At 38.1% G+C, this 27,585-nt stretch overlaps 1 protein-coding gene across 4 annotated transcripts in view; it reads right to left on the reverse strand.

Moving 5' to 3' along the window:
- Positions 1-25,621, reverse strand: part of AGTR1 (angiotensin II receptor type 1) — a 55,446-nt gene extending 29,825 nt beyond the window's left edge. For 2 of the 4 annotated variants that reach the window (XM_070793396.1, XM_070793388.1), the window contains exons 1-2: positions 25,272-25,621; positions 14,074-14,155 (exon numbers count right to left, since the gene is read on the reverse strand). The gene's annotated coding sequence lies outside the window, so the exon portion shown is untranslated. The remainder of the gene's footprint in view (positions 1-14,073; positions 14,156-25,271) is intronic. The other 2 variants (XM_019961143.2, XM_070793402.1) reach the window with 2 other exon arrangements.
- Between the last annotated feature and the right edge of the window lie 1,964 nt (positions 25,622-27,585).

Consider the following 27,585-nt stretch of genomic DNA (forward strand, 5'->3'; position numbering starts at 1 on the left):
CTGAAGTCAGGTAGGTTGATTCCTCCAGTTCCATTTTTCTTTCTCAAGATCGCTTTGGCCATAGGGATGGTATGGGGAGGGAGGAGGGAGGAGGGTTCAGGATGGGGAACACATGTATACCTGTGGTGGATTCATTTTGATATTTGGCAAAACTAATACAATTATGTAAGGTTTAAAAATAAAATAAAATTAATTAAAAAAAAAAAAAAAAACAGTATATGAACTGTAAACTTCCAGATGTTCAATCTGGATTTAGAAAAGGCAGAGGAACCAGAGATCAAATTGCCAACATCTTTTGGATCACTGAAAAAGCAAGAGAGTTCCAGAAAAACATCTACTTCTGCTTTATTGACTACATCAAAGCCTTCGACTCTGTGAATCACAACAAACTGGAAAATTCTTCAAGATGGGAATACCAAACCACCTTACCTGCCTCCTGAGAATCTGTATGCCCGTCAAGAAGCATCAGTTAGAACCAGACATGGAACAGTAGACTGGTTACAAATCAGGAAAGGAGTATGTCAAGGCTATATATTGTCACCCAGCTTATGTAACTTATATTCAGAGTACATCATGCGAAATGCCAGGCTGGATGAAGCACAAGCTGTAATCAAGATTGTTGGGAGAAATATCAATAAACCCACACACGCAGATGACACCACCCTTATGGCAGAAAGTGAAGAACTAAAGAGCCTCTTGATGAAAGTGAAAGAGGAGACTGAAAAAGTTGGCTTAAAACTCAACATTCAGAAAACTATGATCATGGCATCCAGTACCATCACTCTATGGCAAATAGATGGGGAAACAATAGAAACAGTGACAGACTTTATTTTTTGGGCTCCAAAATCACTGCAGATGGTGACTGAAGCTATGAAATTAAAAGATGCTTGCTTCTTGGAGGAAAAGCTATGGCCAACCTAGACAGCGTATTAAAAAGCAGAGATATTGCTTTGCCAACAAAGGCCAATCTAGTCAAAGCTATGATTTTTCCAGTAGTCATGTATGGATGTGAGAGTTGGACTATAAAGAAAGCTGAGCACAGAATTGATTCTTTTGAACTGTGGTGTTGGAGAAGGCTCTTGAGAGTCTCTTGGACTGCAAGGAGATCAAACAAGTCAGCCCTAAAGGAAATCAGTCCTTTAGGATATTCATTGGAAGGACTGATGCTGAAGCTGAAACTGCAATACTTTGGCCACCTGATGCGAAGAACTGACTCATTGGAAAAGACCCTGATGCTGGGAAAGATTGAAGGCAGGAGGAAAAGGGGTTGACAGAGCATGAGATGGTTGGATGGCATCACTGACTCAATGGACACGAGTTTGAGCAAGCTCCGGGAGTTGGTGATGGACAGGGAAGTCTGGCATGCTGTAGTCCATGGGGTTGCAGAGTCGGACACGACTGAGCAACTGAACTGAACTGAACGTGAGTGAAAATATAGTAAAATCATATGGCTTTTTTACTGCATGTTTATTTAGGCCAAACCAGTATGAAGCAGCTAGATTAATTACTTTTATACTGTTAAGTACTGTACATAGTTAATTATTTAATCTAAGCCATGTCTGAGCCAAACCTGTAAATTACTGTTCATGCAGGGCAATGATAATTTATGTACTCCCTCCGTACTACAGCCTGTTAATATATTATTTTTGATTTGAAATTAAATGTTAAAAGTTTGCAAGAGGGCTTTCAAGACTACTCCATGACATAAGTTCTAAAATTATGGATTTCAAAATTAAGGTTGACAACATGGTATGATAGGAACTTATTCAGACGATGGATTTTATCTGAAAAATATTTTTCCCACATTTTACTCTGATCCGTTGACTCTTACGGTTTCAGCTTGTGCTTTTTATTCTGCCTGATTTTATGATGTGGACGTTGCTTTGGATGCTTGGTAGTTTTTCGGCATGCACAAAACTTGATCTCACACACCCTCCAAGTGTGGCTAGTCAGATTTTTAATCGTAGTTACAAATGCCCAATGACTTTAAGTGCTAGCAAGGGGCTCACAACCACCATGAACTCACCAAACTAAACAGATGACACTGAATCCATTCTTAAAATGTAAGATCAACTTTACATTATTTGAGTAACACGTAATATTTGTACATAGTCGAATGAAAGAGAACTTTAAAAGTCTTATAAAGTAAAAAATTAAATTTTGAGATGCCAATAAAGTAAAAAGAAGAAAAAGATGAAAAAAATCAGTAAAACACGTTTAATTAAAAAAAAAAAAAGAGATGTTATAGAGTATGCTTGCTGCTCCCCATGTGGTCCTGCAATGCCGCATTAGCATCACCTGGGAGCCTTCTAGCAGAGCAGTCTCTGAGTCAGAACCTGAATTTTGCAAGATTTTCCAGGTGATTTGTGTACTCATTCATGTTTGAGATGGACTGGTCTAGAGAGACATTTAGTAATCACCAGAGCGTGTGCAGAGATCCAGTAGTTAGCCCCTCATATAGACAAAACCACCCCAATCACTGAGCCCCAGCCCAGTGGAGAGAACCAGGGCAAGCACAGACCAGCAGTGGCTGAGTGAGTCTCTTGCATTTTCAGAGGGAGCCCTTGGAGTTTAGAGGAAGAAGAGTCTCACGGAGGTAAAACTGTGTGCCAAGGTAAATAAAATCTATTTTACATAAAGCTACTATCTGCTAACTCCATACCTATAGCAAGTGAATTGGATATTAACCTTTCAGAAGAAAAACAATATAGATTCAGACTTCTTGCTGGGACTTTGATGGGAGGGTCCTTGCTTGTTTGGGGAGAACTAAGAGCATCTAAAAGGATGGGAAGTGCTCCATCTTTCCTTGCTACACATTATTACCTTTTTTTCAACACGTATGAAATATGTGAATTTTGCAACATGAGTAGTTTTAACTAGCAACTGTCTTTCCTCTTTAAAATGTACCATTTCCTTTCCTGGCAGAGGTTTTCAAGCTGTTCAACCACTAGAGGTCTGTATTACCTATTTAAAAAAAATCATACTCAACTGATTGTCCTTCAGTTCTCAATTTCAACACCTATTTCTGTGTTTTAAGATTTAAAATCTTCTAAAAACACAACACCAGGGAATAAAAATCGCAACACTTTAGGAAATGAAGGAGAAAAGCTAGTAGGAACCCTTCCATTCAGAAGGGTGCCAGGTCTTTCCCCCTCTGACTAGGAGACAATTGAGTACACCTTCATACTCAGAAACACAGAATCCACAGCCAGTCACAAATCTGGGGAGCAAATTTATTTTCTGGAAAACAGTTTTTTCCCCAATATATTTTAAGATCTCTGTCTTCATTTTAAATATAAAGCATTTGTTTTCTTATCCAAAGCAATTCAGTTCTCAGTGTAGTTCAAGCTGTGCCCCACCCCCCAATAGTTCTTAGAACTCCAATTTTACTACCTTTATGAGGGTTTTTAAATAAGAATTTCTTTTCTTGGTGACCCAATGTTAGACTAAAATTAATGCTCTTTCATGCTTAATTTATAAGACTTTGCTGCAATTTTATAAGCAAATGCACGAGTCTTGGGCTAGCCTGGGTGGAGCTATATTAATGGTATAGCTAGTTGTTTTGACTGCAAGTTGAGTCTCCCAAGTTTTCACCGGGTTCCACGTTTGCCAGGGATTTTTCACTAGCATAGCCCATTTTGGGCCTGCCTTCTGCCAGCAGCAGCACTGACTCTGAGCCTTCCATAAATCAGAAATGAGGTGTCCTGTTTACAGGACACCTGATTAATAGTGATGAAAGCTTTCCATAGCGTTATAGAGTGGGCCTCCTAAAACACTACACACTCATATATTCACATACTTATATGGAATGGAGGTAAGGAGCTATAATTTACTGAGTATGTAAAACCAAGGGTTTGGGATTTAGAGGCTGGATTTTCATAGATTCTAATTACTCCTGCATTTGGAGTAAGTGGGTACATTTGTTGCCAGGCAAGGTGTAATGCTATAAGCCTTGCCTTCTTAAAAGGCATTATTGCATAATGTTCCTGGCCTGGAAAGCCTCCAGAAGCATAAGCAGGTCTTTTGTGGCTTCTCTCTCAGTCTGTCACTTTATTAAAACACAACAATTTGCAAGTGTTATTTAGCAGATCAGCTGGGTTCATTTCAAAGGCTAATATTTAACAAAGGGGAAAATAACTTATTCTAATCCTTTTAAAAAGTGTTTTCTATGTATTCTTAGGCAATTTGCCTAGTGCTTTCCATAGATCTCAAAGCTAGGATTCAAGGACAGTTTTGTAATGTTTTACACTGCGTATCTATGTAATCCAAACGATCAGTTCTACAGCAGAAGGAAACTAATTCACAGTGCAATAAGTTATACTACAGACCACATTATTTAAAGTGGTTAAGTTTTTCATTTCCTGTTGCATTTCTGTGTATGGCTGGTGGCATATGAATTAACAATTTTCTCACTGAAATGTGACAGAAAAATATCTGCTTTACCCAATCCTGAACATTACTTTCAGACCTCCTGACTCTTCTATTATTATTCAAAATTATGCTAGCTTGTGCTTGCATCTAATAATGTATAAACATATTAATTAAATATTAGCACAGTGTTTACTTGTGCTAATGCTAATTTGCTTCAATCATGCCTGACTCTTTGTGACCCTATGGACTATCACCCATCAGGTTCCTCTGTCCATGGGATTCTCCAGGCAAGAATACTGGAGTGGGTGGCCGTGCCCTCTTCCAGGGGATCTTCCCCACCCAGGGATCCAACCTGCATCTCCTGTGTCTTCTGCATTGGCAGGCGGGTTTTTTTTTTTTTTTTAACCACTAAGCCACCTGGGAAGCCCTCACTTGTACACACACACACACACACACACACACATATATATAAATGCTGATAGTGTAGCAGTTAATTAAAAACAGAGAAAGGAAGATCTCAGGCTTTGGAGAATTTGATGAGTTATATCTTGGGGAGAAATGAAAACTAGAATGTTGGAGTTAGTCCCAGATTCCAGTTCTTGTCTTGGTATTGGTTAGCGATATGATGGACCCCTTAGACTCACTGTGAAAAATTGAACCCAATGAGAAAACCTAACTTGTAGCTTTGTTTTTGTGAAATAAGTAAGAAAATGGAGATGAAGTGACTGACCCAGTACCTGACCAAGTAAGCATCCAATTTAAAAGATGTTAACTAATGCATTCTTTTTGTGTCTGCATTAAAAAACCCAGCAATATAATACAATAGCAATAATCCTAGTTATGTTTAAGTGTTGTGAGAAGGCAATAAGGCCCAGTATATGAAACAGTATCAAGCTCTTCCCAAAGTGATCTCCCAAAAGGTTTCACCCATGAAACTAGACTGTAGGTTGGGAGAGTTTTAAAGATGATTCATTCTTGAATTTTTAATTTTTTTTGAGTGAGAATATTGTACCATTTTGATAACTTTATAAATCTCACTTATTTTTTTTCTGCTCAGGATGATGACTTAAGTTTGCAACTCTACTAGACTAAGAAGATATAATGTTACCCTGAAATAAGAGTTAACTACAGACAAACTATTTGCAGGGCAGTTAAAAAGATGAAGTTAAGGATAGGTTCTACCTCAGGGAATTGAAAGAAAAAAAATGTGATGCTTAAAATACTATTTTCAACCCTTATATTACCTTACCCCACATGATTGAGATAAGTTTGTTTTGCCTAAAATACTTTATAGTGTCTCCTTTCAGGAGAAAAATCTGTGGGAGAGGAATTTGAAGGAAGCTGTGACCAACTAGCTTTTTATTAGGGACAGAATGCTGATTAAATTTCAGGCATTATTTTAAACTCAACTTGTCTTCCCAATACTATTTGGGTTTAGTGTGAACACTGAGGTATTTTGCAACAACCATTGGCGAGAGCAAAGACCAACTACTGACATAGAACTAAAAGGTTTTACTCAGAGGAGCAGGACTAGACTTTGGCACTTTGGCCTTTATCCAGCAATTTCCAAGGACACACTTGAGTTTCAAAAGAGATATGTGCTTCCTGAAACCACAGGCCCTCGCCTGGACAAGTCAGTGTCAATTCAAACCAACTTTCATGTTTTTCTGTGAGAAAAGGAAAGCTCCTCATTTAGAGTGGCATGTTGTATGTTCCCAGAATGTTCTAGTTCTTTTGCAAGGGCTGATTTTATGAGATGTCAATGATATGAGGGGTCCTGGGAAATAAATTCCTATATCATTGTAAATAATTGTTTATACCATCAGCAGCCCTGGGACCTGGAATTATATCAGACGTTCTTCTGGGGTTATATTTCGGTTTAGAGAGCCAGTCACACTTAAGGACTGAGTCTCTTATCTTTTGTCAACTCAGCACAACCTTGTTTCCAGAAGCCTCCTTCAAACACCACCACTTTGGAAATCAAATCTGCATTTCCACTTCAAACTGCATGGCCTATAACTCCTCATGCACAGGAGAAATGTACAAAAATATTTTACTATGGCATTGTGAACTATAGCTATTGGGTATTGTTTTTCTAGAATAAAGGAAATCACATTTTTCCCCCCCATTCTGTCCACAATCACTTCTCATTTCTCACTTGGGGGAAGTCTCTAAAGGAGGCCTGTAAGGCACAGGCCTATTTGGGGGAAGCATGACATCACAGATGATTCGGTCCTTGGCCCTATCGGCTGGAAATAGTAACTAAGTCCTTTGTCTAAGCTGGTAAGAGAGGAGCTGCAGAAAATCAAATTAGCAGGAGAGAAACTATTCGTCTTCATTTTCTTGTTTCCAGCCTGCAAATACAGATTGTTAAATATGCCTGTTCTCTAATCCTCATTAGGAAATCTTGAAGAATAGCAGGACAGGAAAAAAGGCATGGGGGTTATGAGAAAACACCACCACTAAAAAATAATACAAAGTCAGAATCGTTCCTTCTCATTCAGACTGTCTTACGTGTTTAGAGGTGGTAGAATTTGAAGTTTTTCATTAAATTATTTTATTTCAGTTATATGTGGATGGATGCCATGTATACAATCACAAACATATCATTTTATTTAGAATTTTCTTTTTCCTGGACTTGAAGAGAAAATAATTTCAATAGAATACCCAGTGTATGAAATCATTTTGCATTCAGTGGTAGCCCCAGGAATTGTTAAGTTCACTGGTATATTAATTTCAGAAGGCAAAACCTTCATTATAGTAATCTAATGGTGATGCCATGCACCACTAAATCTCTGTTATGGGGGGTGGTTTATTAGGCCCACAGACATGGGATTACAGGTCAGTGATAGGCAAAGTATTCTTGAGGTATATCAAAGGCCCCAAACATATCAGTCGGTGGTCCAGGAGGAACTGACATCAACTGCAGGGTTTTAGTGATTAGCGTTCTAGTAGTAGTCACTGATGATGATGGCTACTGAACCAGTCACTGGGGATTGAATCATGTACCTGACTTCTCTTCAAAAATCTCTCCTGTGAAAATATCTCACTACATTTCAAAGCAGCTTCAATCATGAAACCATTTCAGTTTAAAAATTTCATTTGTTCCCCTCTTCTAGCATCCATTCTAAATTATGTCTCTAGTCCATCTGTCAGTTGATACCCTTCAATTTTTGCTTTACAGATACTGGTCTGTTTGCTGTGTCTTAAATATGCCAATGCATTGCTGCCTCAGGGCCTTTGCACTTGCTCTGCTCTCTCCATTGATCCATCTTCCTCCACACAGTTCCTTTGTTCTTAGTAAGGAGGCTTTCCCTAAACTCCTTTTAGAACTGCACCCTTCTTCCTCACTGCTTCTACACTCTATTTCCATTCTTCATGTCATCCAACATATTCTATACTTTAACTTTTTTTTCCTGTCCAAATGCACTGGAATGTTCTATGAGGGTCAGGATTTTTGTCTGCTTTGCTCACACTTTGTCCTTCATGTTGGGAATAGTAATTGGCATGTAGGTGTCCAAAGAAAATACTTATTGAGTAAATAACAGCAGAATCTGTTGTAAACTGCAGCCCTAAATAGGAATAACTTGTGTTTAATATAATTTTCATTCAGAAGACTTTACTCTCATGACATTTCTTTGATTTTTGTATTTTTGGAGTCAGAAGAAACAAACTTTAGGGTTACCCCACACCTGCTCAGTAATAAACTTCTGGGTCACAATAGTTGCAAACTGAAATGCCATCAGGATTTAGACAGTTAAATTTAGGTGTGAAGCATCATTGAGGAGTGATGGGGGCTTTGACAAATAGTTGAGTTCATGTACTATTCTCCCTAAAGGCATTCAGATTTGGAAAAAAAAAAAAATTAAGCATAGCCCTGTCAGAAGAGATCCGTCTACCTGTGGTTTTAAAGGTCAATAGGACCATGAGGACATTTCTAAGTCATACTGTTTTTTCTATCTCTTTGCAACTATTCACTCAGGCTTGGGTATGTGCCTGATTCCACTTTAGGACAGGAATACTCAGCTGATAAAATCTAATTACATTTGCTTCCCAACTAAATTGCATGTCACCTTCCCCTCTTGCGACGGAAATGGCCCCTCTTGGGTCCTCAGCGTCTGATTATTGCAAACCTAATTGATTTGCGACATTTCATTAATAAAGTTAACTAAAACTAATTATACATATTGAAAAGAAGTTTCCTGTGAAATGAATTATCCTATTTAGCTTAAGGGTTCTTAATTGTTAGAATGAATTGTTGAGGAGGATTGAAGCATTATTTTCTCTTGAGATCTTTATATATATATATATATAAAATACATATATATGTACATATAATATAAATATGGATTGATGGATGTTTATACTATAGTAACTGAAAAAAAGAAGAAAATGGTTAAAAATGAAGGTTAGAAATAACAAAACATCCTCCTCAGAAGATAAAAATCACAAAATAGGTTGTGCATAGATCTCTAATCATTTTAAGATGTCAAATTAGGATCTGTTACATTTATCATACAAAGGAAGCTAAAATCAATTTTTAAATTGTTTGACATGTATTATTTTATTCGTAGCATAAATTTCTTTTCACTGAACTGGTTCATATTGTATTTCTCACTCTTAATTCAGATGCCATGTGTCTAATTCACCAATCTAATTAAATCAAAATTCTAGCATAAATCCAGAGGGAGCCTATACTAACTATTTCAATTGCCCCAAACCAAGCAGATGCATTGTGGGTCAGTACTTTTCACAGGGTCATTTTCAACATTCCCTATTTGTTCAGTTATATGTAGATAAATATATTCTACATAAAATGAAGATGAGAGTTCATTAATGGTTTGCTGCTAAGTCACTTCAGTCGTGTCCGACTGTGTGCGACCCCATAGACGACAGCCCACCAGGCTCCGCTGTCCCTGGGATTCTCCAGACAAGAACATTGGAGTGGGTTGCCATTTCCTTCTCCAATGCATGAAAGTGAAAAATGAAAGTGAAGTCACTCAGTCGTGTCCGACTCTTAGCAACCCCATGGACTGCAGCCTACCTGGCTCCTCCGTCCATGGTATTTTCCAGGCAAAAGTACTGGAGTGGGGTGCCATTGCCTTCTCTGCATTAATGGTTTAGAGTTGAATAAACCATGGCTGGGCCGTTACTGTTACAGAATAACCTTCTGTATCACATAAGAAGCTGTTCTCGTGAATGACTTGAATTTACATTGCTTTTACACTGCCAAAGCAGGTGCCAAAGAATTTCCTTCTTTGCATTAAGTAAGACACTGAGTTGTTTTATCCTCTTGCTCTGTATACTGACTGCACTGGACAGACCATGAGGCAGCAAAATGCCCATCCTGTTCTTCCCCCTTGGCCTGAAGCATCACTGAGTCAAGGTTCAGACACTAGGTCAAATGATAGCCTTTATCCACTGCCTGGTTTTATCTACAATGGCTTTGTTTGCTTTTTATGGTGGCCAGTGCTGTGTGCAGAAGTACTTTGGCTTTGCTTGGGTAAAAGGAGAAGGAAGGCTGCTTCCGATGGGACTTTGGACTTGCGATGTGACATTATACCTCTTGTCCCAGGGACGCCCTGGGAGAGTCCAATATTTTTTTTCAAATCTGGAAAGGTGCCAAAAACCTAATTCTAAATAACTGGTTATCATCTGCCAAGTTTGTACTGTACTATTACATTTCTGAGATATTTTAGATATTCCCTGAATTAAAAAAAAATGACTCATATATCTAAATCGTTTTAAGAGTCTTAAAAGGAATGACTAGCTAGTTGAAGGGAGAAGATGACAGCACTTCTAGTACTGGTGAAAAGTGCTTCCTGCCAGCAAAACCAAACTGTGAAATTAAGAGGTGAATTCTCTGAGCTCTTTTAATGATTAAAAATATTAACAGTAACCCAGTTTAAATTAGAATCTCCTATATAGTTGTATGCTGTGCATATCTAGCTATATTGTTTAAACCTAGGATGACTATTCAGAGAAGGCAATGGCACCCCACTCCAGTACTTTTGCCTGGAAAATCCCATGGACAGAGGAGACTGGTGGGCTGAAGTCCATGGGGTTGCTACAGTTGGACATGACTGAGTGACTTCATTTTCACTTTTCACTTTCATGCATTGGAGAAGGAAATGGCAACCCACTCCAGTGTTCTTGTCTGGAGAATCCCAGGGATGGGGGAGCCTGATGGGCTGCCGTCTATGGGGTTGCACACAGTCGGATACAACTGAAGTGACTTAGCAGCAGCAGCAGCAGCAGGATGAATATTACTGTGAATAAACTATATGGATAATAGGTTATTTACAGTAAACCTATTATTTTATAAAAAAAAGCTATTTTTTGGTTTATTAAAGAAAAACAAAACTCCACAGACAGCTAACATTTACTCTGCCTTTTTTTCATTGGTAAGATTTGGATTCATATTTAACAATTCAAAACTGGGTTTGCACCTTTATTATTTATGCTTTCACTGAAAAATGATACTGTTAAATGTGTAAAGGAATACTGGCTGGGTAGTTATGTCTTTTTCATAGCTAGTTATATAGCTATTTCAAATCTTTGATGCTTCAATGACTCAAAGATAAATTTGCTTTTAATTTCTTGCCTTGTGTAACATATAACCATTAGTCCAAGAACCAAATTTAATTGAACTACTAGATATAAGTGACTGGAAAATAATTGAAACTGATATTAAATGAATGGATCACAGTAGAGGATCAATGGTGAATAAGAAATTTAAGTATATACTGTAAAAGGGGGTGATTATATTAATTAAAATTATAAACAAGCTATTATTCTTTGTTATACAATAAGTTGGAAATCCAGAGACCATTAATATAATACACATTTCCATAAATGATACAGAAATAAATGATCTAATAGTTATTTTGTTTGGTTCTTCGGTTGCTTAAAAAAATAAAGCTTTAGTAAAGTTGGTGTGATTGAGACCCATCTATCATTGTAGGAAAAATAAAATCTTACAGAATATAAAGAACAAAGAAGAAATACTGGCCTTTAAAAATGATCCTACATCTTTTCTAGTTTTGCTTACTTGAAGACGTCAGTGATTCAGTAAAAAAGCCAACAGCCATATATTAGGTCAACATAACTATATGTACAATTTTTCACAATTTTTAAGGAAACAAAAACCTCTAATTTTATAAGAATACATAAAGTATTTAAATAAATATTTAAGTAAAACAGTTAATTCCATATATCTTAATATGCAAATAAATAGGAAAGAGGAAAGGGGCTTGTGAGAGCCATACACCAGATAACCTACAGTTAAGAAAATTAGCATTTAAAAAATATTTTTAAATTTCAAAAGACATATAAAAGAGCCCAAAACTTTCTTACCAAGTAGCAATGGAAGCCTACTGCATTATTAATAATTCCTTTATAATAGTACTGTCTAGTAGAACTTTCCATAATGATAGAAATGTTCTATATCTGTGCTATTCAGTACAGTAGCCACTACCTACATGTGTCTATTGAGAACTTGAAATGTGGCTAGTATCATGCAGGAACTCAGTTTTTAACTGCATTTATAATTAATGTAAACAGCTACATGGAGCAGATGATTACCATAGATTTTAAGCCCCTGAATATTTTTATTCTTTTATATGTATTAACCATGTTTTCCCATTTATCATAAGTAGGTTTCAGCCTAAGTATTTTTGTTTCTACAGTATGAAACAAGCTCTGGAATACTGTTTACACATTACTGGTTTAAATCAATAAAAGATCAAAGTTCTGTAGTTTTAAGTTGATGAAAGTTTTAAAGTGACAATACAAAGTTCAGAAGGCCCTTGGAAAACACTTTTTGTATTTCAATATGACATGGGTTGGGACGGGGCTTGGAGATTCTTCCAAAGGCAAAGTTGCTAGTTAGTGGAAGAACTGTATGATGTTAGTTCTTCAGTGGAAAATAACTTATTAGAATTAAGTATGTTTTTGCTCATTTATCTGAAACTTAAAGGTCTGAAAAAGTTTAACATTGTACAGGATGTTTTTTTCAGTGTTTTCTTATTTGTAAGCAAAATGTTGTAGTTATTTGGAAAGTTTTACTACAAATGTGTGAATGTTAATCAGAAACTTAGGGGCTTCCAAAATACAGGAGGAGAGGCTGATCTAAGGACCATTTCCAGGAGGAACGCCCCTGTATTATTATCCTGATTCTTCTGCTTTAAGGCTGAGGAGGTGAATATGTAAAGAGCTCCTTCTGTTCAGTACTCTTAGGATATAAAAAAAAGCTGCTAGTTTTGGTATCTTCCTAACTGGGACATATATTTTAATATATTTTCCCAGAGCTGGATTTTTGCTGAAAATGTGCATAGCCCAGCTTCCAAAATTTCAACTACACCTCACAAAAAAACCCCTAAAGATTTCCAGTGACAGAACTCTGCAGAACGTTACTATTTTTGTCTTCCAAGATTAGAGTAGTCCTAAATAGTTTTCTAACACCACTGTGGACTGCCTTCCAGCAAGTGTTTCCTACTTGTCAATCAAAAAGACTAGTTACCTCTAACATAGGTCTGCCCACCCATCACCTATCTTATCTACCTCCTACTTTGATAAAATCCAGCCATGACACATTCAGAAAGGGACAAGCTACTCTTTTCATTTTCCTTGGAGGAACTAGGGAATGTCTCCCCTGTTAATTTGGGAAGCGGAGGGTTTGTTCTTTGAGCTGAGTTTATGTCAGGAGAAAAAAATCCTGCTAGCTGGGTAAATCAAGGAGTATTTTTATGAAAAATATCATACAGTCTGTGTGATAAGAGTTGAACTGACAGAGCACCCCCCTAGCTGCTCTGTGAGGTTCTGAGTGGAATGCCCCACTGTGTGACTCCATGGGGCTTATGTCTACCAGGGGTTAAACTGCTTTGGAATTAATGGGTACCTCTGTATATGGTTTTTCCTGTGGTCATGTATGGATGTGAGAGTTGGACTGTGAAGAAGGCTGAGCGCCAAAGAATTGATGCTTTTGAACTGTGGTGTTGGAGAAGACTCTTGAGAGTCCCTTGGACTGCAAGCAGATCCAACCAGTCCATTCTGAAGGAGATCAGCCCTGGGATTTCTTTGGAAGGCATGATGCTAAAGCTGAAACTCCAGTACTTTGGCCACCTCATGCGAAGAGTTGACTCATTGGAAAAGACTCTGATGCTGGGAGGGATTGGGGGCAGGAGGAAAAGGGGACGACAGAGGATGAGATGGCTGGATGGCATCACCGACTTGATGGACATAAGTTTGAGTGAACTCCGGGAGTTGGCGATGGACAGGGAGGCCTGGCGTGCTGCAATTCATGGGGTTACAAAGAGTCGCAAAGAGTCAGACACGACTGAGCGACTGAACTGAATTGAACTGAACTGCAGAGGATATAGGCTCAATCCCTGGTCGGGAAGTGGAGATCCCACATGCCTTGGGGCCAAAAAGCCAAACCATGAAACGGAAGCAATCTTGTAATGAATTCAATAAAGACTTTAAAAATGGTCCACATCAAAAAAATCTTTAAAAAATTCATATTATTAATAATATGTATGTTCTTTATATATTGGAAGGAATGGGCTCAGAATGTCATTCTTTTCTACAGCTTCTGTTTCTGTCACCTGACAATAGTGTGTGTGGCTTTATGTGCTACCTTCATGGTTGACACATTAGAGAAAATTACTGACAGATACAATGTTATAGGTGTAAGCCATTTACCTGGATGCAGACCTTCTGGAATGGCTTCAATGACTTAGTCAGATAAAACCTGTCATTTTAGATCAGCTTATCATACATCAGTCTGTAAAGAAAAAAAAAAACATTAAGTGATTCACTGAAAAAGGTCAGATTTTTATTTTCTAATTTATAAAATAAGCATTAACACTACATCTTAAGAATGTTTTTGAATGGAATGAAGCCATCTGTCAACATCGAGAACATATTTTTCCTTATACAGACTTAGGCTCTACTGGGTGACCATCTGTCAAGGGACCTTGTCCTCTTCCTGATTATAGTCAACATCTTCCCTCCTTGTAGATGAATGCTAGAGAAGGTGAAAAAGAGTTTTTGGGTCAACAATAATGCAATTTCTAAGGCATTTCTGGGAGAAGGCAATGGCACTCCACTCCAGTACTCTTGTCTGGAAAATCCCATGGGCGGAGGAGCCTGGTAGGCTGCAGTTCATGGGGTCTCACAGAGTCGGACACGACTGGAGCGACTTAGCAGCAGCAGCAAGGCATTTCTGTAGCTATAACTACTAAATATAAGAAACATCCTTATAGATTAGATTTTTACTTGTGAATTAACAAACTTTGATATATGATTATTAGAGTATAATTTCTATACAACGTCGTGTTAATTTCTGCTGTACAATGGAGTGACTAATTTATATGTATACATATATCCCCCTCATTCTTGGACCTCCTGCTCACCACCCCTGCCTCCATCCAACCCATCCAGGTCACCACAGAGCAATGAGCTGAGCTCCCTATGCTTTATAGCATGGTAGTGTGATTCTGTTTTATACATAGTAGGTAGTGTGATATACAATTCTTTTCATATAAAGCTTCAGTTCAGTTCAGTTCAGTCGCTCAGTCGTGTCCAACTCTTTGCGACCCCATGAACCACAGCACACCAGGTTGCCCTGTCCATCACCAACTCCTGGAATCTAACCAAACCCATGTCCATCGAGTTGGTGATGCCTTCCGACCATGTCATCCTCTGTCATCCCCTTCTCTTCCTGCCCTCAATCTTTCCCAGCATCAAGGTCTTTTCAAATGAGTCAGTTCTTCACATCAGGTGGCCAGAGTATTGGAGTTTCAGATTCAACATCAGTCCTTCCAATGAACACCCAGGACTAATCTCCTTTAGGAAGGACTGATTGGATCTCCTTGCAGTCCAAGGGACTCTCAAGAGTCTTCTCCAACACCACAGTTCAAAAGCATCAATTCTTCGGCACTCAGCTTTCTTTATAGTCCAACTTTCACATCCATACATGACCACTGGAAAAACCATAGCCTTGACCAGACAGACCTTTGTTGGCAAAGTAATGTCTCTGCTTTTTAATATGCTGTCTAGGTTGGTCATAACTTTCCTCCCAAGGAGTAAGCATCTTTTAATTTCATAGCTGCAATCACCATCTGCAGTGATTTTGGAGCCCCCCAAAAATAAAGTCAGCCACTGTTTCCACTGTTTCCCCATCTATTTGCCATGGAGTGATGGACCAGATGCCATGACCTTAGTTTTCTGAATATTGAGCTTTTAAGCCAACTTTTTCAGTCTCCTCTTTCACTTTCATCAAGAGGCTCTTTAGTTCTTTGCTTTCTACCATAAGGGTGGTGTAATCTATATATCTGAGGATATTGATATTTCTCTAGGCAATCTTGACTCCAGCTTGTGCTTCCTCCAGCCCAGCGTTTCTCATGATGTACTCTACAAGTGTTATTGTGCCATAATTTTGAACAAAATCTCCTTAAAAGTTTTTTTCTGTTTTAATTTTCCATAGAAGTAATATATGTATGTGGTACAAGTGCCTAGTTATGGAAATGTATAAAGTAAAAGTACACATCTCTTAATTCTCTAATTGTCGCTCCAGGTCTACTTCCCAGAGATATATACTACCAATAGTTTTTTTTATGTGTCCTTTAGAACTTTAAAAAAAGTGCACCCATATATATAAGTGTGTATATCCATTGCTTCTCATTTTATGCATTATATGTTCTGTACTTTGCTTTCCTTTAAAAAAACAAAAGTAATATGTCTCGTAGAACTTTCTACATCATTTACACAAATCTATCTCACATCATTTACACAAATCTATCTTACTCATAGGATTCTAATCATTGCACTGAAACATGATAATTGATATAATCAGCCCCTAGTGGGCCTTGGGGGCTTTCCAGGTGGCTCAGAGGTAAAGAATTTGCCTGTCAATGCAGAAGACTCAGGAGACGCAGGTTCAATCTCTGGGTGGAGAAGGTCACCTGGAAGAGGAAATGGCAACCCATTCCAATATTCTTGCCTGGGAAATCTCACGGACAGAGGAGCCTAGTGGGCTATAGCCCATGGGGTTACAGAGTCAGACTGAGTGACTCAGCACACATCATGGGCCTTAAGGGTTTTTTTTTTTTTTTTTGCCTTCTATTTCCCTTTTTTGAATGTAAAAAAGCCTCAATGATCATATTTATATATATGCATTTTTGTACTTATATGATTATACTGGTAGAATGAATTCCAAACATAATTGTCAATACAGATTGTTTATACACTCTAGGTTTTTGGAAGATACTTACAAAATGTCCTCTACAATGGCTATATGAATTTAAGATACCAAAAATCTGACTTGTATAAAATTTTGCATTTTTTTCTCAGTCTGATAAGTGAAAAATATATATTTGTTTTGGTTTACCTTTTTTTTTGGTTAGGAATGAGGTTGAGCTTCTTTTTGTTTTCTTATTTTTGCAATTATTTTTCTACTAGGTTGCCTAGTTATGGCCTTCACTCATTTTTCCATTGGGTTCATTGTTTCTCGTTTTAAAAAGCTCATGTCAAAAACTGGCATTTTACATGTAATGTGTGGCAAATAGCTTTCCTAAGTTCCTGTTTATCTTTTGTGTTTGTTTCTGGTGCTTTTTACTACACAACCATTTAAATTTTTTTATGTAGCCAAATTCATCAATATTTTTCATTATGGTTTGGGGATTTTTTAAAGTAAGAAATTGTTTAAAGTTAATGAATCAGCCCTGGGATTTCTTTGGAAGCAATGATGCTAAAGCTGAAACTCCAGTACTTTGGCCACCTCATGCGAATAGTTGACTCATTGGAAAAGACTGATGTTGGGAGGGATTGGGGGCAGGAGGAGAAGGGGACGACAGAGGATGAGATGGCTGGATGGCATCACTGACTCGATGGATGTGAGTCTGAGTGAACTCTGGGAGTTGGTGATGGACAGGGAGGCCTGGCGTGCTGCGATTCATGGGGTCGCAAAGAGTCGGACACAACTGAGCAACTGAACTGAACTGAATGAATTACTCAAGAAGATTGTGTATAGTTTTTTTTTTTTTTCCTAGCAACAACGTATATGAGTTTTCGAGTTTTACTATCACCTTGTGGTACAGGAGGATTTTGGCATTAGAAGAATATATTTTTAACTTATTTTTTGGTGTTTTTTTTTTGTCATAGCAAAAATTTTCCCATGAGATATTTTTTCCTATAAAATGCCACTCTGGTGTAAAATCTGTGAACTCTTATAGGGCTCTAGTGTACCTTAGGGAAAAAAATAGAGACAGGGTTGACTTGCCAGGATCATTCTCCAGAGGGTTAATGGTGGGTGTCTATAATCTGAAATCTAGAGTGAGTTAGAAGGAAAGGAAAAGAAATTCCAAGATAAAAAGTATGAACGGAGGCTCATGATAGGAAAGTCTGAAAGCGCATGCCAAAAAAGGGGAAAGAAAAGTCATGTTTGATCTTAGCCTTGATCTTAATAATCCTCAAAAGCTTTAAAGATTTGTTATATATTTTGCCTAGTATTTCTTATCTGTTCGTGCAAATATGCAGACATTTAAAAAAATCTCTAAGTGATTTTGCTCTCAAATCAGTGCTAGTATAACTGAACTGTTTTCATTAGAACACCAATGACCCAAATAAGACATTAATGGCACCTTGACAAGAATCTATCAAAGACACACACACACACACACACATACACACTCTCTCTCATTGGATTTTTATTTTATACACTGCTGTATTCACTTGTGATTACCTTTCCTTGTCACTAGATATTTTAAAATATATACATATAAAATACACAATGACTGTATAATATTCCATCATGTGGCTTAATGTAATGGGAATTTAAAAGAATAGATTTGTATTTCTCGCAAAAATCCACTCTGTTAACCCAGTATGTCAAAAGCTAGAACACAGTCAGGAAATTATTACATAGGAATCACATCAGATTATTTTCCATTCCTGATAAAGTGGCAGCAGTTAACTGTGTGAAGGTTAAGTGCTGGAAGACATTATTTTATGCGACATGACATTTGAATGGAAGGAGAATTAGATGATTAAAGCTGGGTTAATGGAACGTTCTTGTTCTAGCAGCATACCACGTAATTTACAAGTATGTAAGATGCATTTGAGTTGCATAACAAGAAGAGTTTGGGTCCAAGAGTGAAGAAAAGCATGTATGATGATGAAATTGTAAATGGATGAAGTTTAGAAGAAGTGCTGTGAGGTTTTTCCTTTTTTTTTCAGTTTATTTAGAAAAAAAAAAACCTAGTGTTGACTAAATTCAGCCACACTCACAACTATTTGGGGTTAGTGAGATGAGCAGGACTGTAAAGAGTCACAAGAGAATCGCTGGTACTTTATCATTGATCAGCTCTAAGAAACTCTGCCTGCTAGTATGCAGGATGTCTCCTGGGCACAAGTTCCCTTTTGAGCCCTCACTACGTGGCTTTATGGCATCCCTGGGTTGATTTTTGCCTTCATCTATAACTTACAAGTTAGACACTGTACTATTAGTGCTGCCGAAAGTTCTAGATCTAAGCAGCTGGTGACATTCTGTCTCTCAAGGATGTCCCTTTATCACGGAGAAAATCGTGGCTGCTTAGTTCTGTTGACATGCCTCTCCTCTCAAACATGATCACAGGGAGCCCAGACTCACCTCGGTCTTCTGACCCACATCAATGAGCCTCTGTCAAAACAACAGACATTTGACCCAATCCAACTGACAGCTCTCAGAGAGTCTATATGCACTGGGAAAAATGTCTCAGAGACTCATCATTTGAGGAGTCACTGGCTTAAAATCAGGTACCCTTAAAAAAAAAATCAGGTACCCTTGTTTGCAGACTGACTGATTAGTATTATATTCAACTAAAATTTTAGAAACTATGCTTACAGATAAATGTGTTTATATTAAAACTATGCTTATAGATAAATGTGTTTATATTAAAAGCTGAAAGAGTGATACATAATTTGAGTTGGAAAGTTTATATATGTTTATATATGTAGGATATGGGTTATTCAACTCAAGAACTTTTTAAAAAAGTTCATCAGAACACAAAGGTTAAAAAAAAAGATAAATTTCAGGTAAGTTTTGGGAAAACAGAGATATCAAGTCTTAAATTTTAAATTATGAACTATCATAGTTTTCTTACTTGTTTCCCAACTAAAGAAGGAATTCCTAGAATTCCTCATTATTGAAGTTAAAGGTAAGATGACAGGAAAATGTTATAGATCTTGCTTTTTTCTATGAGGAAAACAGAACTTGATTTCCAATTATAACTTTCTAATAATTATCCAATAATTAATTGGTCCAATAATTAATTGGTCTTAAAAAGCAGGCAGCCTAATGTAGAGCAGACAGTGTGGGTGGCAACAAAGAGCACAGAATCAAAATTGTGTTCAAATCTTGACTCTAACAGTTACCAAAACTGGGTAAGCTACTTATCACATTATTATTTGATATCCCAATCTATAAAATGGGGATGAGGCAGTGACTATTATATAGGGATGTTGTGAGAATTAAATAAAACACAGTATTGAAAGGCTGAACGTTGTTTGGCACATTATATATGCTCAATACATGTTAGTTTTGTTAAAAATGTTATTTTATTAAAAAGCCAAGAAAATAGCCTCTAGGTAATCATTTGAGCAAGCCAGAGGTTCTGTCACTTGTGCTTTTCTAGCTTTAAAGTCCTTTTGAATCATGTGAAGATCTTGCTAAAATGCAGATTCTGATTCAGTGGGTCCAGGTGGGGTCTGAGAGTCTGAATTTCTAATAAGCTCCCAAGTGATACTCATGATGCTAGTTGGGGGACCTTGACACCTGAGGTAATGTGGCGGTTCTCAATAGGGAAGAAATGGGGAAAGGAGAAACAGGGGAAGTGCAGACAATATGTACAGATTTAAAACACTTCCCAGGTGATTTTCATATGCTTGCCTTACCTGCTCTTTGATGCCTGAAGAACCACTGCTTTGATATTTCAACCTTTTATTCTTTTCATAGCTCTTTTTCTTATTCTTTACCTTTCCCTTGCCTTATTTTTTTTAAAATGTATTTATTTTAATTGGAGCTTCCTTGCCTTAGACTTTTATAGCTTTAGATTTAAAGCAATTGTGTTAATGCTTAGTTATTCCATTAGTAAGACTAAAGCAACACTTTTAAGTCACTTTATTGTAATAGGAAAGGTTTCTAACATTTCTACAATATAAGGATCTGAAAATGTATTTAATGTTTTCCACAAATTAAGCCAAAAACAGACAAACAGGCAAGAAAGTGACTTTAATAACAGAACACAAGACAGTTGGGTGTGGTGCATACTATCAAAGGAGTTAAAACCCCATGGGGAAAGGAAAGTTGTGGTGGTTATTATGGAAGGGGCCAGAATGAAACATGTAACCACATTAGATATTCTACCCTGTCTGAAAGGTAGAAGGAAGAGGGTTTTTTTAAATGGCTTCCTACCCCAGCGGCATTGAGATGACTGGCGAGACCTATATCTAAATATGTACTTAGCTTGACCAACATCTCTCTAGGACAAAGACCATTTTTTATACTTTGGTGTGTCCTCAGGACCTAAGATCTCTCAGATCCATTGCATTCCCTCAGTAAGTATCTTCTACTATTGTTGATATAATTCTTCCTTTTCCAAGGCAGATAAGAGGAGCTTTGATTAAAATAAGAAATAACTAAAGAAAACTTATAGAGGAAATTAGCAGTCATTAACTCTCTTTAAAAGTACAGAATTATATCCATATAACTTTTATTACAGTATATTGTTACAGTTATTCTGTTAAAAAAGTACAGAATCAAATGTGTATTCTTCAGTATTCTTACTCTGAAGTTAACTATGTAGCCAAAGTACTTTAATTCATTGATCTAAATGAGATTTTAACATCATCTGATGAAGAACAAGGAAACTTTGATTATATGAAGAGAATAAGAAATCCCATAAAACTTGACCCAAACTGAATGGTTATTAATGCTATGATTTTAAATATTAAGGGCATGCAGAATTGGGACTTAGACTATGAAAAATAAAGCATACCTATTTCTTACCCATTTTTCCAATTTGTGTTAGAAAAGTACACAATTTAAAATATTCTTGACTATAGGAAGGAAAATCAAATGATAACTGGAAGATTCTAGACACCTACTTCTAGTATATGTATATATATACGTATATTCTTTTTTAGTAAAATATTTTGAAAGAAATTTTGGTTTTCATAGTCAAGGAACTTTTTCCCACAGTGATCATCTGCTACGAAGAGAAAGGATCAAAATCAGATAGAAAACTTTTAATGTTAATACAACCACAGCTAAGATTCACTTGTCATGTTATGATTGTTCTAAATGTATATTTTGTTTTCTAACTGTCAAGTTTGTCATTAAAATAACCACCAAACAAAGCATCTGGCAAATTTATAACTCTTTAGATTTTCTTTTTTTTTTTTTGCTGTGATGTATTTTATATGTATTTTAGAGCTTTAATAGGATAATAGTAGTAATTTGCCAAATTATTTGCCTATTACCTTAAATCTGTACAGATACTTTTAGATTTAAGATGGCTTTGTATATTAAGCCATTGAAAAGCTGATTTTTCATAGCTGAAATTCATATTGTGATTAAAAATAAAAAATGTAAAGTGATAGCTAAATTTAGGCGGGAAATGGAACAAAATTTACTTTTGCTGTGGAAGCTTTAGTGTACTGTTTTAATAGACACTAATGAGAAAAGAAGCAAACCGTGTTATCCAATGACTTCAGACAATTTTGAAAGAGAAAATTTATAGTGATTTTGTAGAAAATAATAGTACTTTCCAGTAGTGATGGGTTAAGAAGCTGATTTTTCCAATTTGCTAGATAACACGGGTGAAAAGTGTTTGGTTCCTTTTTTTATACTTGGACATTTTGTTGCTCTGGCTCTGTATTTGTTTATTGCCACAGTCTATCTTCAAAACAGCTTTTAAATTTTTATAACACTTGGATGTACTTCAAACTTCTAAATAAAATTTGTGATTTTTCAGACTGCTCTGAGAGACTCTGGCATTGCTCAGTCATGACTGAGCAGGAAAAGGGCTAACTAGTGAGCTTGGGGCAAAAGACCGGGAGCCTGCATCAGGCAGCCAAAACATCTAAGTGTGATGGGTCTGGATCTTGGTCCCTGCATCAAATTTGAAAGCAAAACACAGCAACTGTCAGCTGCATAAAAAGGACACTGTGAAAGCACAGATAAAACTATAGGAGACGTGAATCATGCATTTTAACTGTGAGTTTCAAACTCCTTTTCAAATGTGTGAATGTGTAACTCAGTCGTGTGCAACTCTTTGAGACCCCATGGACTGTATGTAGCCTGCCAGGCTCCTCTGCCCATGGAATTCTCTATGCAAGGATACTGAAGTTGGTTGCCATGCCCTTCTCCAGGGGATCTTCCCGACCCAGGGATCGAACCTAGGTCCCCTGCATAGCAGGCAGATTCTTTACTAGTTGAGCTATCTGAGAAGCTCTCAAGTATTTTACCTGGGCTTTGAGTAAGCAGCACATTTTCTTTCATTATTTTTCATCTAGCACAGGAGAAGAATTAGTCATAGTAACAACAGCAACAACAGTAATAAGCAGCAGCAGCAAAATAACCCCAAATTATATACCAGCACACACACACAACTCTTACTAAAAGTAGGAAAAGAAAAAACAAAGAAGAAACCTGAACAAAGTCACAGTTTGAGCACTAAAGCAGGGTAAGAGGGAGATAGCAGAGATTTGATCTCAGAGCTCTTGGGATGCAGAGCATTGCCAAAGCAAGAGTGACTGGGAGACACTTTATAAAACTTGTCTCCCTTTGGCTTCAGTGGAAGAAAACCAGCTTTCTTTTGGGTTGGATAATGGGACAGTCGATTCAGTTTAAGATCAAAGAAGAATCGAGTTAGAAATCGAGGCCTCATGATGGACACAAAAAACAAGGAAATTAGAAAGAAAAAAAGGGGGCTGCAATAGAGTAGATAATGGACTGCTGCTGCTAAGTGGCTTCAGTCGTGTCCAACTCTGTGCGACCCCATAGACGGCAGCCCACCAGGCTTCCCGTCCCTGGGATTCTCCAGGCAAGAACACTGGAGTGGGTTGCCATTTCCTTCTCCAATGCATGAAAGTGAAAAGTGAAAGTGAAGTTGCTCAGTCGTGTCTGACTCTAGCGACCCCATGGACTGCAGCCTACCAGGCTCCTCCGTTCATGGGATTTTCCAGGCAAAAGTATTGGAGTGGGGTGCCATTGCCTTCTCCGAGATAATGGACTAGATACTACTAATCATGAGAACTTTAGCAAAGTTGAGATCCAGCAACTTGGGGCCACTCCCTGAGCCTTAATTAAGCCAGGTTGTAGAAACTGCCAACTGTAATCTAGGGGATGGACACTTGGACCTAATGATTTTTCAGAGCAGACAATTTACCAGGAGAGCTATTTAGACACTTTTGAGGAGCACAAACATGGGCTAAAAGGGTAATTATTTTAGACTTTATTTTTTAAAGCAATAACTAGGAAACAAAAGGAATCAAGGAATTTTATCACTAGAGAGACCTGAGGTTTGAGTTGTGAAATAACTCTAACAGCACATGGCCAGTTATGTGGGAGTCTCCATTCCCAGCTCTCTGTGCTTCCTTGCCGCTGCACTGTCTTCCAGATGGGTGTTGGAATCCATCACAGTCTCCAGAGAGATTATCCATGTGGTGGGGCCTTGAGAGCTAGGGAAACACCAGCAGGCAACAAGGGAAACAGGCAGTTTCCTTTAAAGAAGACTTATAAAGGTGTTACAGCTTATGCTAAGGAGAATAAATCTTGGAGACCCAGGGTGGTATAACTACCAAGAGAATCATGTTGGGGATGACAGCAACTTGAAAAGGAGATAGAGGTTGTTCAAAAAAGTCATAAAACAGAGCAGCAGGGTGCCAGATTTCCTTCTTGCCTCATTGTTACTCTCATCTAGGAATGACACTAGAAATAGCCAGGTGGAAAATGTGATCCCAAGGGAAAGTGAGCACCCAAACTTTCACCAAGAAGAGAGGGCTCCAGAGGGCCACTCGTGGGTGTTTGATTCTTAATCAAGCCATCAGCAAAGAAAGATCAGGTAAAGAGGCCCGCAATGTGCTCAATAGCTCAGGGCAGGAGACTCTTCTGGAGACAAAGCATCTGGCATTGTGGATAGATCGGGCTGGACATTTAAGAGAACTGGAGAATGGGGTGCTAGGTAGAGGGGTGTATGAAGGGAAGGCGTCAGCAAGAGGTTCTGCTCGGTCTTGGAAGCAGAAGAATTTCTCCTAAAATCCCCCTCAGTGACAAACGTGCTCTGGCCAGGGTTGTGGGGATTGGCGTGTGCGAAGCTCCGTTTTCCTTCTCCCCAGTTAATTCGATGCGGACTCAGCATCCCGGCCCAAGGACCCAGCGTTATCGTTTGAAGAGGGGTGGTAGGGAGGTGAGCCTTGCTGGTGCCTGGCCTGCCTGGTTAGCAGAGTGTGGGGACAATCAAGTACGCCTTTAAAGTGGCACAACTTTTAAAGGGACTCCCGCCTCGAGAAGTAATATGCTCAGATCACAGTTTAAAGACACGAGTTAGCTAAAAGCCTCGGGAAGAAAGTTTCCTTGGTTGCATCCCATCTCTGCAGATTCCTCACTTGTGCTCGACAGAATTTGGTCAAATCAGAATGAAACGTCGGGGGCATGCGGCAAACAAGATCAGATTGCTTCTTCCCACATCTGATTTGGGAAAGGTCCTCCACCTCCCAGTGGGCGCCGGGGGGACCTTAGCTTTTTCTCGCCACCGTCCCCGAGAGCCTCCCGGCACTGCGCCCGCAGCTGACACCTTGGCACGAAACTGACACCCCGCCCCAGCCCCCAAGCTGGCAGGGCAGTCCGCGCCACTCACCCGCTCTCACTCGGGACGCTGCGCCGGCGTCGGGCCGAGCTGGCGGCGCCGGCTCAGGGTGCGCCCTCACTCCTGGGGTCCGCTTGGGTTCCTCCTCGTGGATCGCTGTCTCGGGTAGGCAGAGCTGCTAGTCGCGCGTCTGCCCGGGCACTCAGTCGCCTCAGGCCCTTGGCTGACTGGCGCTGGAATCGTCCTCTCTGAGGCAGCTCCAAATTTATAGCGAGGGGCGTTGCTGCTTCGAGGGTTCCAGGGGCGAGGCTGTGTTTTGCACTCTCTCCTCCTCCGCCCCGCCCGGGAGACCCTCTCGGCCCAACCCCCTTTCCTCTCCAGATGCTGACGGAAGCGGGATGATGCCACAGTCATCCCCGGTGTCACTTAATAGATCTGCGAGTACCTGGCACTGAATCCGGCATCGGGGGAGGGAGTGGAGAAAGGGGAGAGAGCCGAGGGTGCAGGACCAGTCATTTACATCAAGATCCGGGTTACTCCACTTTTTTCATTTTAAACTTGGGAAACTTTAAAGGATGCATTTGGGAACTTCTTTCTCTTCCCTGGATGTAGCTCAAACTTTGATAATACCATTGTTGATCAAAGATCGCTGCCATAGATTATAATCTCAGAGTTGTTACAAAGTGAAAGGGTGGACATTCATTTCCTTCTATTGGGGTATGCTGTTGGAGTTACATTTTTAAAAATGTAAAAAGTTAAAAACCAAAATATGACTAAATATTTAAGGAATAATTAGTATAAATTCTTTATCGATTCTTCCGAAGAAGATGATCACTTTGCAACTCATGCTATGAGGTCAGTATCACCCTTATACCAAAACAAGATGAAACATGAGGAGAAAATGTCCCTGATGAATGTAGATAAAAATCCTCAGCGAAATATTAGCAAATAGATCTGGTAACATATTAAAAGGATTATACACCATGTCCAAGTGAGATTTATCCCAGGAATGGAAGGTTAGTTTATCAAAAATCAATTGTTATAGTATACCATATCAACAGAATAAAGGACAAAAGCCACAAGATAATCTTAATAAATTAGAAAGCATTTGACAAAATCTAACACTTTTTATGATAAAATCATTCAGCAAACTAGAATAGAAAGGAATTTCTTCAAACTATGAAATCTATCTGTGAAAACTCACTAACATCATACTTAATGTTGAAAAATAATGTTTTTGCATCTAAGATCAGGAAAAGGCAAAGTTCTTTGCTTTCCACATATCTATCAAACATTGTTCTAGACGTTCTAGCTAGGGCAATTAGGCAAGAAAAAGAAATGAAAGGCATCTAGATTAGAAAGGAAATGAAACAATTTTTATGTGCAGATAGCATGGTCTTGTATTTAGAAAATCCTAAGGAATCAATTAAAAAGCTGTTAGTGCTAATAAACAAGTTCAGAAAGGCTTCATGATACAAGAGCAGTATACAAAATCAGTTGTATTTCTGTATGTCAGCAATGAGCAATCAAAAAATACAATTAAGAAAAAACTGCTGAAGATCAAAAATATTAAACCTTTAAAGAATAAATTTAATAAAAGGATGTAAAAATTGTACTCTAAAAACAGAAAATATTGCTGAAAGAAATTAAATTAGACCTAAATAAACGGAATGACATTCCATGTTCATGGGTTGGAAGACTTAATATTGTTAAAATAGCAATAATCTCCAAGTAATATACAGAGTAAACACAAACTGTATCAAAATCTGAACAAGTTGTCTTTGAAGAGATTAACAGGGTGATCCTAAAATTTAGGAAAGCACAAGGGACTCAGAATAGTCAGAATAATCTTGAGAATGAACAAAGTTGGAGGACTATAACTTGTCTCATAATATCATAGACATTTGGAATCATTTATCCTAAGACTTTCTGTAGAAAAACCAAAAGTAGGTGACAAATTCCAGAGTCTGTGAGTGACATTAGGAAATGTTCCTGTGATTATTGTTTTAAGAATCAGGGGAGCTTCATGTTTTTCAAATGTATTTAGTGCTAGAAATCATTAACCATTGTCCCACCTGTACTAAATTCCACCTTGATTTTAGAAATGATCATAGTTTTGAGAACTATGATCTCAGAAGTTTGTTACAGTCAGTTGTTTTGGGTGAAACTTCTCAAAAGGGTGGGGTTGACTCACTGGAATGTTATATCATCAGACACAAGCAGATGAAAAGGAGAAGATTCCAAAAAATTAATGGCATCATTATTATTGTGCTGAATCAGCTGAGAAATAGGATGGTTTAAACACCCAACACTTAAACTGAACCCAGCTTTGCTGCTTCTTAGCCTTGTACACAAATTTATGCTC

Source organism: Bos indicus, chromosome 1 (assembly GCF_029378745.1).
Source record: "Bos indicus isolate NIAB-ARS_2022 breed Sahiwal x Tharparkar chromosome 1, NIAB-ARS_B.indTharparkar_mat_pri_1.0, whole genome shotgun sequence".
Taxonomy (NCBI): domain Eukaryota; kingdom Metazoa; phylum Chordata; class Mammalia; order Artiodactyla; family Bovidae; genus Bos; species Bos indicus.